Source organism: Rhineura floridana, chromosome 2 (genome assembly GCF_030035675.1).
Source record: "Rhineura floridana isolate rRhiFlo1 chromosome 2, rRhiFlo1.hap2, whole genome shotgun sequence".
In the NCBI taxonomy this organism is placed as follows: Eukaryota; Metazoa; Chordata; class Lepidosauria; order Squamata; family Rhineuridae; genus Rhineura; species Rhineura floridana.
The window spans coordinates 34,686,580-34,700,459 of NC_084481.1; the positions used below are offsets into that span (position 1 = coordinate 34,686,580).

At 42.1% G+C, this 13,880-nt stretch overlaps 1 protein-coding gene across 1 annotated transcript in view; it reads right to left on the reverse strand.

The window, feature by feature from the left end:
- The window catches only part of ZNF804A (zinc finger protein 804A), a 327,887-nt gene that overhangs the window by 51,633 nt on the left and 262,374 nt on the right, over positions 1-13,880 (reverse strand). The gene's annotated exons all lie outside the window — the stretch shown is intronic.

A 13,880-nucleotide genomic window follows, 5' to 3' on the forward strand; every position in this document is an offset into this window, starting at 1 on the left:
GGGTCAGACAGAGAGGCCTGGTAGGCTGCATTTGTCCCTGGGCCTGAGGTTCCCTATCCCTGGTTTATTCCTAATTTCTGGATCCCACTCCTTAACCAGTAAAGGAGAGGACCTCTCCTTTTATCCCAAGACTGCTAAGTTCACACAGAGAAATGTCAAGAGGCCAAATGTCCTGGCCAGTGTCCTACATGAACAGTGTGTACATTGTATAATATGCCTTCAGCAATGCATAAGAAAGCCTTCCTCAACTTGTGTCCTCCAGATATTTTTGGACTACAGCCCCCATCAGTCCTGACCACTAGCTGCGCTAGCTGGTGCTGATGAGAGCTGCAATCCTGCATCTGGAGGGCACCAGATTGGGTAAGGCTGGCTTGGGACATATTCAGGGGTCTAGGTCAAGAGTTTGAAAACACTGTTTTTTAAAATGAGATGTAGGGAATTGCATAAGTGATACTATGACTAAAACTGGAATTTTTGCCATGAGTAAGTAAATAAAAACATCTGCATTTAACAGAAAGTAGCTTTGATTTTAAAAATGCGTTGCTTGAGCTATCCATGACACCTTTACAATATCCAAGAAGTGATACATTCCAGACCACAGTGTGTTTTTACCATCTATTGTAAATCATCCCAGTAGAAGATATGATTGCTAGATAAATGCATCAGAGGCCTTAATTCAGCAAAGGAGTAGACGTTTTAAAGTAAAGACATCAATATAAAACCAATTACAATACATCTTTCTTTGACAAGGAGTTCTGAAAAAAAGTTATTGAATAGGTTCCATGGACTATTTTTTAATTTTATTTTACCTAACAGGATTTATATACTGCTTAATCATCAAAAAACTCTAAGCGGTTTATATAAAACAATATAAAATATTCATTATAATACTGAAAAACAAAAGTTAAAAGCAAGATGACCTAAAAATGTTCAAATATAATATCAGCAGTTTTAAAAGATAAGCATAAAATAAAACAACATGCAAACTTCCTGTTTAGGTAGGCTTGTCTAAACAAAACAAGTTTTAGCAGGTGCCAAAAACAGTGAAGGTGCCTGCCTAATGTCAATGGGCAGGGAGTTTCAGCGTGTAGGTGCTGCCACTGTAAGGGAGCATTCCTAACTATGGGAAACCGGAATAATTTACGCCAATTTAAATTAAGCCATCTTAAAGTAGACAAGATCCAAACTCCAGGCGCTAGGCTACAGCTGGATGAACCAGCCCAAGCCTGACAAGGGAAAACAAGCCTTTAAAATAGAGTTTGACTTGCATCACCCTTTTTGCCATTATAAGTTCCACCATGTTGCCAGGTCACGTGACTGAGCTGAACAGAGTTAGGATCCAGTATAAATCCTCCCCACCCAGTCCTGCACCCGCCACGCCTCTTTTGTGGGAACTTGCCCTGGCAGAGTTAGGATGGAGGACTTGTGCTGGTGTATTGTTGGCTGAGCTGGAGCTGGGAACTTACACAAGCATAGCCCGGGCTGAATCAGAGATCCACCACACCCTAACTCACTCATCCTGGAGGAACTTGGGTTTGGGTTATTCCCTTAAAGATTTATTTCTTGTAAGTATAGACCAAGCATTATGTGGCATTTGTAAAATACTCATGGGAGGAAATGAATTGAGTTACAACTGGAGTTAGATATTTTATAAACAAGCTATTTTGCTTGTTTTTCAACTGATGTCTTATCTCTGAGGGACAGGAAATTATTTCATCCCTAAGATGTTCTTTAATTATGTTTCCTTCAGGGTTTCAGTTATTGCCATGAATGGCAACTGCTGTGGGGGATAGGGTGAGCTATATAATAGTAATGATAATGATAATAATATACAAATTGGGCAGACTTAGTAGATGGATTTTGTTTTATGTTAACGTCCAACCCTGTTGGGATTTAGTAATTTCTCCCTCCCCTTATTAGATTGACTAGCTTCCCTGAGACTGCTAAACTGTTTTACAGAGCAATCCTAACTACAGGAAAATGGCATAATTTAGGTTGGTGTAACGTATGCTAGCATAAATTACCCCTGTTCCAAACTCCATTCAGGAGCTTCTGGGAGGAGCTACTGCCAGTTGAGCTGGCAGTTGAGCATGTGCCCAAGTTCTGAGGATTTGGCCCGAGGTCATATGACTGAGATGAACAGGGTTTGGAACAGGTATGCCTATCCTTGCCACACCCCTAGAACACCCCGTTTTTTGGACTTACACCAGTGTAAATTATGCTGTCTTAAGTTTACTGAGTCAGCTGGGGTGAGGGACATGCCAGCATAGGCCCTGCTGAGCCCCCCGGCTCAGTTGGGAAAGCCCAAGATCCAAATTCTCTCATGCTGACAGATCTTGAGTTTGGATTGTGCTGTTACTTAGCATGTGAGCTGGGTATAATATTGCCTATTCATCAGAAATGGTGCAATTACTTATATATTATATACTTGATTGAGTACTGAAAATTACTATCTAGGCCATGGGTTCTCAACAAGGGGGGAATTTTAGGGTTCCAGGGGGGGAATTGGGACCACTATTCAGCAAAGTGTGATGTCCTGTAGTTTATGTACAATCTGTAAAATTGTAGTTTGTTTTTAATTTAATCTGCGACATTCAATAAAGTTTATTGAATATCACAGATTAAAATCGATTCTTGAACATGCAGCATTATTTTCATTTGCAAAATTAAATTATTATTTAAAGACCAGAAAGTGCTCCAAGAAATTCTGTTATAATATAAACTAAGAAATTTTTCTCTCACGAGAAACACCACCGTCACTCGCGAAACGTCAACGCGCTATGAGAGACTATCTTGCGAAGGGGGGAATTATATTCTGAACAATGGTGAAAGGGGGGAATGGAGCAAAAAAGGTTGAGAACCACTGATCTAGGCTATTGAACCAACATCCTTCTAAAATTAATTTAGAAGGCAGGAACATTGGATTAAAACAAGTTATTTGCAAAGATGCTGTTTCATTTCCAACCAAGGAATCCCAGAAGAGCCTGTTGTTCATGAAGTAACGGTGGACAGAGAAAGATGAGGGGAACAAACATTGTCTGATGCTGTAGTTAGACCACAATATTTGTCCATGCTGATCAGGTAGAAGCTTTTTAAGAACATAAGAAGAGCCTGCTGGATCAGGCCAGTGGCCCATCTAGTCCAGCATCCTGTTCTCACAGTGGCCAACCAGGTGCCTGGGGGAAGCCCGCAAGCAGGACCCGAGTGCAAGAACACTCTCCCCTCCTGAGGCTTCCGGCAACTGGTTTTCAGAAGCATGCTGCCTCTGACTAGGGTGGCAGAGCACAGCCATCATGGCTAGTAGCCATTGATAGCCCTGTCCTCCATGAATTTGTCTAATCTTCTTTTAAAGCCATCCAAGCTGGTGGCCATTACTGCATCTTGTGGGAGCAAATTCCATAGTTTAACTATGCGCTGAGTAAAGAAGTACTTCCTTTTGTCTGTCCTGAATCTTCCAACATTCAGCTTCTTTGAATGTCCACGAGTTCTAGTATTATGAGAGAGGGAGAAGAACTTTTCTCTATCCACTTTCTCAATGCCATGCATAATTTTATACACTTCTATCATGTCTCCTCTGACCCGCCTTTTCTCTAAACTAAAAAGCCCCAAATGCTGCAACCTTTCCTCGTAAGGGAGTCGCTCCATCCCCTTGATCATTCTGGTTGCCCTCTTCTAAACCTTTTCCAACTCTATAATATCCTTTTTGAGATGAGGCGACCAGAACTGTACACAGTATTCCAAATGCGGCCGCACCATAGATTTATACAACGGCATTATGATATCGGCTGTTTTATTTTCAATACCTTTCCTAATTATCGCTAGCATGGAATTTGCCTTTCTCACAGCTGCCGCACACTGGGTCGACATTCTCATCGTGCTGTCCACTACAACCCCGAGGTCTCTCTCCTGGTCTTTTCACTACCATTGTCTTGTGCAGCAAGGAAAACAGAGCTAACTTTCAGCCAACTACAACCAGCTCTGTGGCAAGGAGTTCCCAAATGTCATTGCATTAACTGCCTGGCTAAGCATGAAGACAAACTAAGAGAACAGATATGCTGATCTGTTAACAATAATGCGAACTACATTCCCTAATTGTTCAGAGCGCTCCACATTAATGATCTCCGGTGTTATCTAGTCATTGTCAGTCTGTTCAGAGAGGCATCACATGAACTAAAACAATTTTTTGACAAGGATGGGGCAGCCTTTACAAAATAACTGTTTGAAATAATCAGATGCTATCTTAGAAGAGTAATTGTTAGCAGAAGGGCTCCAATTAACGTTTAAGGGCTAAGGTCATGATAACAGTGGAAAGCTGGTACTAGAGTTGCCCAGAAACTCTTTATTTGCAAGTCTACCCCAAAAGATAGAGAGGTGATCAACCCTTTCTTCCAGAAGTCCAGAACTGATTTTTAGTTTTATTTATTTAAAACATTTAGATGCCACACCCTAAGCCATGTTAAAAGCAAATTAAAAATGCAGAGAGTAATTCAATAAAACATAGAAAAACAGCACCCATTTTTATTTTTAAAAAGTATATAGAAGGAAGAGATAAAGAGGCCTAGGCAAATCAGGTCTTTTCCAGGCACCACATCCAAATAATATTCAGAATAAGATAATCCCTTCCCCATTGCCCAAAATTGATTGATTGGTGGTGAAGAATCATCCAAAAAACAGGTCAGTTCACTAAATGTGTCTGATAACAACACTGAGAGCTATGATGTGTTAAAAAAAGAGAACAAAAGAAAGAACAGTGAGCCAACTGTCCCTTTGAGGCTTGATCTGAAAAAAGCTGCACTTCCAAAATTGTCAAAGTGGCAGATTCCCATGACAAAGAATTTATGTAAAGACAGCTATAAAAATGTCCTACTTTTACCAACATTTCAAATGACATAAGAATAGAATAAAATACTGCTTGCCCATTTTTAAACAGTATAATATCAGCAGGGATGGGGGAAACCACAATAAGAATTTAATTAAGAAAAGTCACCATGAACAAAGTCAGACATGCCCACAATTTGTAACCCACAAAGCGGAACATAATCCACCAGCCATATTTAGCTTTGGGAAACTTTCACACAAATAGTCATATACATATTGTTTCCCAGTTTCAAGCCCCCTTTTACCTCACCCCCAGTTTTTAGTCAAAAGGCAGCATCCTGAAGCTCTTCACTTAAGTCACAACAAGTACCTCTCCATTGGGCTATCTAGTCAAATTTAGGTGCCCAACTGTCAACTCACTGTTGCCCCTCTGAAAAAATCTCATGTTTTTATTTATGGTTACATCATACATCCATTCTGCCTTGGGTGCCTCTGAGACACCAGACAAACATGCATCCAAACTCAGAGGAAGGAAATGGTAAACCACCTCTGAATACCTTTTACCACAAAAATCCTACGAACCGAGTATCCAAAATGCAACATGAGATAGTGCTGGAAGATGAGACCCCCAGGTCAGAAGGCACTCACCGAGCTACTGGGGAAGAACAAAGGACAAGTATGAGTAGAGCTGTGACTAATGATGCAACTGGGTCAAAGCCGAAAGGAAGCCCAGAGGCTGATGTGCACAGATGCAAAAGGAGAGTCCGGAGTTGTGTGACACACACAATAGGAACATGGAATCATGAACCAGGGAAAATTAGAAATTGTCAAGCAAGAAATGGAACGTATCAACATTACACTTGGCATGAGTGAATTAAAATGGAAGGGAATGGGGCATTTTCAATCAGGCAGCTACAAAATATTTTATGCAGGAAATGAGAAATTAAGAAGAAACAGGATTGCTTTAATAGTGAGAAGTGATCTAGCAAAAGCTATAACGCAAGATCTGAGCAAGTGATATCAATGAGATTAAACGGGAAACCTATTAACATAACCATCATTCAAGTCTATGCTCCAACGGCAAACGCAGAAGAGGAATTAGAGAGATTTTACGCAGAAGTGCAGGAAGAAATAGATCACACACCAAAACAAGATGTGCTGATAATCATGGGGGACTGGAATGCAAAAGGAGGGAACAGAGAACTAGGAATTGTGGGGAAATGGGGCTTAGGAGACAGAAATGAAGCAGGAGAAAGACTTATTGAATTCTGTGAAGCCAATAATTTATTTCTTGCAAACATATTTTTTGAGCAACCGAAAAGACGACTGTACATGTGGACGTCATCAAATGGTCAATATAGGAATCAAATTGATTATATAATTGGTAGCAGAAAATGGAGAAGTTCCATACTTTCTGCAAAAACAAGACCAGGAGCAGATTGTGGTACAGATCTTGAATTGGTCATATCAAAAATCAGAGTAAAGCTAAAGAAGAAGAACAAAGCAATCCTAATGCCAAAATACAATTTGAATAACATCCCAGAAGAATATAAAGATCAAATAAGGAACAGATTTGAGGCTTTAAACTTAGTTGACAGAGAACCAGAACAATTATGGAGTGAAGTCAGAGACATTATCAGGGAAGAAAGCAAAAAGACAATACCTCTATTTAAAAAGAGAGAAAGACCTCAGTGGATGACAGAACAAACTCTTAAAATGGTTAAAGAGAGAAGGAAAGGAAAAGCAAAAGGAGACAGAAACACAGTTAGAACACTAAACACAACAATACAGTGACTAGTACATAGGGACAAAGAGAACTATTACAACAGTTATTGTAAAGAAATAGGACAACAAAAAGGGTAGAACAAGAGCTCCATTCCAAAAGATTAGAGAAATGAAAGGGAAATTTAATCCAAGAGTAGGGATGTTGAATAATCAACAGGGGAGCACACTGACTGACTGAGATGAAATAAAAGGAAGATGGAAGCAATACACTGAAGAACTCTATAAAAGAGATGCAAAGATGACAGATTCATTCATGGAAGAACCGTATAATGAAGAACCAGAGGTTTTATAATGTGTGGTGAAAGCTGCTCTTAAAATACTTGGAAGAAACAAATCACCAGGAACAGATGGCATACCAATAGAGTTGCTACAAGCTACTGAGACTGAATCTGTCCAAATTTTGACAAAAATTTGTCAAGAAATATAGAAAACTAAACAATGGCCCACAGACTGGAACCATTCAATACACATTCCAATTCCAAAGAAGGGGGATCCCAATGAATACAGTAATTATCGAACTATTGCCTTAATATCCCATGCAAGTAAAGTAATGTTCAATTTTCTACCACAAAGGCTCTTACCATATATGGAGCGAGAAATGCCAGACATCCAAGCTGGATTTAAAAAGGAAAGAGGTACTAGAGATAATATCGCAAACATAGGTTGGATAATGGAACGGACCAAGGAATTTCAGAAGGAAATCACCCTGTGCTTTATAGATTACAGCAAAGCCTTTAATTGTGTAGATCATGAAAAACTATGGAATGCTTTAAAAGAAATGGGGGTGCCACAGCATGCAATTGTCCTAATGCACAACCTATACTCTGGACAAGAGGCTACTGTAAGGACAGAATATGGAGAAACTGATTGCTTCCCAATTGGAAAGAATGTCAGACGGGGTGTATTTTATCACCCTATTTGTTTAATCTATACGCAGAACATATCATACGGCAAGCAGGATTGGACCAAGATGAAGGAGGTGTGAAAACTGGAGGGAGAAATATAAATAATTTAAGATTTGCAGACGATACCATACTACTAGCAGAAACCAGTAATAATTTGAAACGAATGCTGAAGAAAGTTAAAGAGGAAAAAGCAGGAAAAAGCACAAAAGCAGGACTATAGCTGAACGTCAAAAAGACTAAAGTAATGACAACAGAAGATTTATGTAACATTACAGTTGACAATGAGGACACTGAACTTGTCAAGGATATCAATACCTTGGCACAGCCATTAACCAAAATGGAGACAATAGTCAAGAAATCAGAAGAAAGCTAGGACTGGGGAGGGCAGCTGTGAGAGAACTAGGAAAGATCTTCAAATGCAAAGATGTATCACTGAACACCAAAGTCAGGATCATTTAGGCCATGGTTTCCCAATCTCTATGTATGGATGCAAAAGTTGGACAGTGAAAAAAGTGAATAAGAGAAAAATCCACTCATTTGAAATGTGGTGTTGGAGGAAAGCTTTGCGGATGCCATGGACCGTGAAAAAGACAAATAATTGGGTGTTAGAGCAAATTAAATCAGAACTATCACTAGAAGCTAAAATGATGAAACTGAGGTTATCATACTTTGGACACATCATGAGAAGACATGATTCACTAGAAAAGACCATAATGCTGGGAAAAACAGAAGGGAATAGAAAAAGAGGAAGGCCAAACAAGAGATGGATTGATTCCATAAAGGAAGCCACAGACATGAACTTACAAGATCTGAAAAGGGTGGTTCATCATACATGCTATTGGAGGTCACTGATTCATAGGGTTGCCGTAAGTCATAATCGACTCGAAGGCACATAACAACAACTTGAAATAATGGCTTCTTGGATGCAAAGATGCTCTTCTGCTTGCAGAAAGACTCTTGTGCTCTCAATTTCAGAGACGTTGTTTCCTTTGCACAAGCTGTCTTTCAATAACTTTTTATGGCCCAGTAGTAGCCAACGTGGTGCACTCCAGATGCAAATAAGCTAGAACTCTCATAATCCCTGGCCATTGCCCATGCTGGCATGGGAGTTGTAATCCACAACATCTGGAGGGCATGACATTAGCTATCCTTGTTATATGCTATAGCCCATGCCATCCTTAGTCACAATTTTTCTTATACTGTGATGCAATTTGCGGGACATTACAGTGCTGCATTACCAGAAATACTCCACTAAGACTTGTGTAAGACTTGGAACAGCACTTAAGCATTTTCTCCTTCCACTCACAGTTTTTTGGATCCAAGCCTAAGTGTTTCTTGCTGTTTATTCCATTTTGTCAAATATTTACACAGGATGCTAACAGGTAAAATAAAGTATCCTCGTTTTTCCTCCTTCAAATATCTTGTTTATCTGTTTCCAACAAGATGTTCAGTTCTCCACACTTTTCAGTGAATGATACCAATAAACCACTTAAAGACTGAGAGACTAATTTGTGTGCTAACAGATTCATGTTTACTTCTGCTAGTGGTGTGTGAGAAATTAGCACTGGGCTACCGAAAATGCTTCAAATTAAAAAATGCGAAGAAAAAAATACAGCAAAAAATACTGTTAGGTCACAAGCTAGTTTCACTGTAATACAAAAATTGTACAAGGGGGAGAAAATAAAGTAGGCTGAATAAAACTTGCTATTCTTGTAAACATCCTCCCCACAACTGCAGACCTGATCCTTTAGGGCAGTGGTAGGGAATATGTGGCCCTCTAACTGTTGTTGGATGTCATCTCCCATCCAGCCACTGGTTGGGAATGATGGAAGTTGCAGTCCAGCAACATCTGGAGGATTACAGTTTCTCCACTCCTGCTTTAGGGCGAATGCAATCCCATCCAGAAGGGGTTGAACACCATTTCCCATCCTCAGTTTTGAATGGAAGGTTCAGGACTATAGCTCAACACTTGATGACAATGTGTCAACCCTTATTCTCAGCTGCACTTTTTCTTTTTACACATTTAAGTATGTTTACTCAGAACTGGGTTCTATGGGACTTATTTCCCAGTTAAAAGAGTTTAGAATTTCAGCCTAAAGCATTTGGAAGGAGCCAATTTTTATGTATGTACAGCTGAGCATAAACTACCTTCTTGTCTGATTAGGAATGGTTTTGTCACTGTGTAACTTCAAAGCTGGCATAAAAGTAAAAACCAGAAGTTTTACTTACCATGAACTTCTGTTTTGATGTTGGCAGTGCAAGACGTTCTCTTGTAGGGATGATGCGTCCCACTGGATTGACAGGCAGGGTCCATAATCCTTTGCCTCCTGTCCAGGGGGAGGAGTTTTCCCATCCTCCAGCCTGACTGGCAGAGCAAGAACAACTCCTCAACCCCATACCGATGAAGAAAATACCAGCACATCAAAGTGAGGTGGGGAAAATGTCCTCCATTGCTAACATCAAACAGAAATTCAAGGTAAATGAAACTGTTCCTGCCTGTTGGCAATGGAGGACATTCTCATGTTGGGATGTATCAGAGCAGATCCCATGGCCCGGGTGGGCTTTCTCTGCCCTTTACCTACAGCTGAATGATCCTCTGAAGAACCTTCCTGCCAAATGCTGCACCAGCTGATGAAAAACTATAAAGTTTATAGTGTTTAACAAAAGTACAGTGTAGCCCATGTGGCGGCCCTGCAGATGTCCAACACTGGAAAACTCAGTGTGCAGTGAGGCTACCTGAAGGATCCTTGCCCAAAGCAGAATAGACCTAAGAAACTGCCAAACATAACCAACGAGAAATGGAAGAAGAGGAGACTTTCTTCCCCTTAGAAGGTCCCACAAAGACCACAAACAACTATTCTGACCAATGAAAGTCCAGAGTCCAATCTAAATAAAATCTTAGAGCACACCTGACATCTAGAGAATGCCAGGGTCTCTCCTGTGAACAGGAAGGGTTCTGCAAAAGGAGGGAAGGGCAACCTGAAATGTACATTGGGTAAAATATACAGGACAGGGCAAAGGAAATACACAACTACAGGTCACCCAAGAGGGCTCTCAGTTCAGAGACCCGCTGGCAGACGTAAGAAAGAAAAACTGTTTTAAAAGTAAACATATTCAAGGGATAGATGGTGACAGGTTCTAAGGGAGCCCCGGTCAAAGCAGACAGAACCCAATTAAGGTTGCAGGTGGGAAACGTATGAACCATCTGGGGAGAAATGAGGGACACCCCTTTGATGAACCTTTTGTAAAGAGGGTGATGTAGGAGAAGTGTACCATCCAAATTAGATAAAACACTACTCGGCGCAGCTGTCTACCTTTGGTAGACAGAAAATTGGACAACAGATCCACTTTCTCCTGAGAACACCATGCCAAAAATGCCTTCCAGGTGGTACAGTATACCTTGTTTGTGGAGGCCTGTCTGGAAGATACCAAGGTTATCTAAAACCTTACCAGAGAATCCAAACTGGGTCAGCCAGAGTCATTCAGCTGACAAGCTAACAGGCCCCTGAAGCAATAGGCCTGGTATAAGCCACAGCAGCCTCACTGACAAGTGGACTGGATTGGGAAACCATGGACTCCATGGCCAGTGAAGAGCCACCAGATCACCTCCATTCTGGATGATCTTCCTTAAGGCCTGTTGAATCAATTTGAAGGGAAGGGGGGGCATAAAGGAGACCTGATGGCCAGGCTACTTTCAGTGTGTCCATCACCCGGGATGTTGGACCGGGAAGGTGGGGCAAGAAAATAAGCACCTGTACATTGTCTGGCAAGGCAACAGATCTGCTACAGGTGATCCACTATCGTCCTGTAAACCCATGGATTCAACTGCCATTCCACCTCCTTAAGCCAATCCGCCATGACATTCTCCAGACCTGCTAGATGTTCGCACTTCATAGGGAGCAAGTTGAGCTCCACCCAGTGAAGGTAACTGTCGGCTTCAGATATCAGGGCCGCTGATTGAGTTCCTGACTACTTGTTAACATATGCTTTGGCGGAAGCGTTGTCAGTGTGCACCAGCAGGTGAGAGCCCTTGACCTCTGAAGCCAAGGCCTCCAGCGTCAAGCAAATTACCCAAAACTACAGAACACTGATGCTCAGCTGGGGCTCCTCCACCATTCATATCCCCTTCATCACTCTGCAACCCAGATGGGCTCCCCAGCCATACAGCCTTGCATCCGTGGTCAGCACCAGAGCTTGCAGATCCTGCAAGTTCACACCCTCTGTGAGCCTCTGAGAAGACAACAACCACAACAACTGCTTCAGACAGCTGGGAATCAAAGCTGTTATCTGGTCCTGAAAAGGCAACAAAAGATGCTGCAGACTGTGTGAATGGAACTGAGCCCTGTGAACCAGATTGTAGGCAGACACAAAGAGGCCCTGAAGCTACACCAATGCCATCAACTCCATCTGGGCTGATGACTGCACTTTCACTACAGCACTGGTAATCTTCTCCATTCTCTCTGGCGTAAGAGACATCCAAAACAGACTGGTGTTCAGCTGGACCCCCAAGTGAATAAGGGTTTGAGATGGAATCAGTGAGCTCTTCTCTTCATTCACTATAAACCTGAACTGCCAGAGACAAGCCAGAGTGGTTTCAATGTCCCTCATGCAAGTACCATGATATGGACTTTGAACAAGAATGTTCAAAGCCGCCCTGGGCTCCTGCTGGGAGGAAGGGCAGGATATACATCAAATAATAAATAAATTAATAAATGTCATCTAGATATTGATGAAGATGAATGACCCTTGTCTGGAGGAAGGCTACCAATGCCACCGGTACCTTGGTGAAGAGTATCTGGGCTGAGGAGAGCCCAAAAGGCAGCATCTGATACTGGCAGTGTAACCTGTCATAATTGAACCTGAGAAAACAATGGTGGGCATTCAGAATGGGTATGTGGAGGTAAGCATTAGAAAGGTCAACTGAGGTCATCCAATCACCTTTCTTGGTGCCACTATAATTGACCTCAGAGTCTCCATCTTGAAATGTCTCTTGGCTACCCAGGTGTTCAGCCCCTTGAAGTCAAGAATGGCCCAAATGTCTCCATTTTATTTTATTTTATTTTGCACTAAGAAAAAGATGCAATGTACCCCAGTTCTCCTCTCCAAGGGAGGAACCTCATCTATATTTATTATTTATTTATTTATTTATTGCATTTGTATACCGCTCCATAGGTGGGTGGTTTACAACAATTAAGAACAAATATACAAATTTAAAAACACATTTTTAAAAAGCAATTTGAAAACACATGCTAAAATGCCTGGGAGAAGAGAAAGTCTTGACCTGGCGCTGAAAAGATAACAGTATTGGTGCCAGGCGCACCTCGTCAGTAAAAACATTCCATAATTTGGGGGCCACTACTGAGAAGGCCCTCTCCTTTGTTGCCAGACTCCCAGCTTCCCTCGCAGTAGGCACCCGGAGGAGGGCCTTTGATGTTGAGTGTAGTGTATGGGTGGGTTCGTGTTGGGAGAGGCGTTCCATCAGGTATTGTAGTCCCAAGCCGTGTAAGGCTTTATAGGTTAAAACCAGCACCTTGAGTTGAGCTCGGAAACATAGAGGCAGCCAATGCAATTGGGCTAGAATCGGTTTTATATGTTCGACCCGTCTGGTCCCTGTTACCAATCTGGCCGCTGCATTTTGCACAAGCTGCAGTTTCCAAACCGTCTTTAAAGGCATCCCCACGTAGAGTGCATTGCAGTAATCTATCTTGGAGGTTACCACAGCATGGACAACTGAAGCCATGTTATCCCTGTCCAGATAGGAGCGTAGCTGGGCCACCAACTGAAGTTGGTAGAAGACACTTAGTGCCACTGAGGCTACCTGAGCCTCAAGTGACAGAGATGGTTCTAGGAGAACCCCCAAGCTACGAACCTGCTCCTTCAGGGGGAGTGCAACCCCATCCAGGACAGGTTGGACATCCACCATCTGGTCAGAAGAACCACCCACTAGCAGCATCTCAGGCTTGTCTAGATTGAGCCTCAGTTTATTAGCCCTCATCCAGTCCATTGTCGCAGCCAGGCACCGGTTCAGCACATTGACAACCTCACATGAAGAAGAGGAAAAGGAGAAATAGAGCTGTGTGTCATCAGCGTACTGATGGCAACGCACTTCAAAGCTCCGGATGACTGCACCCAACAGTTTCATGTAGATGTTGAACAGCATGGGGGACAGAACTGACCCCTGTGGAACCCTATACTGGAGAGTCCAGGGTGCCGAGCAGTGTTCACCAAGCACCACCTTCTCGAGCCGACCTGCCAAGTAGCAGCGGAACCACCGCCATGCAGTTCCTCCCACTCCCAACTCAGCCAGTCTTCCCAGAAGGATACCATGGTCAATGGTATAGAAAGCCACTGAGAGATCAAGGAGAATCAACA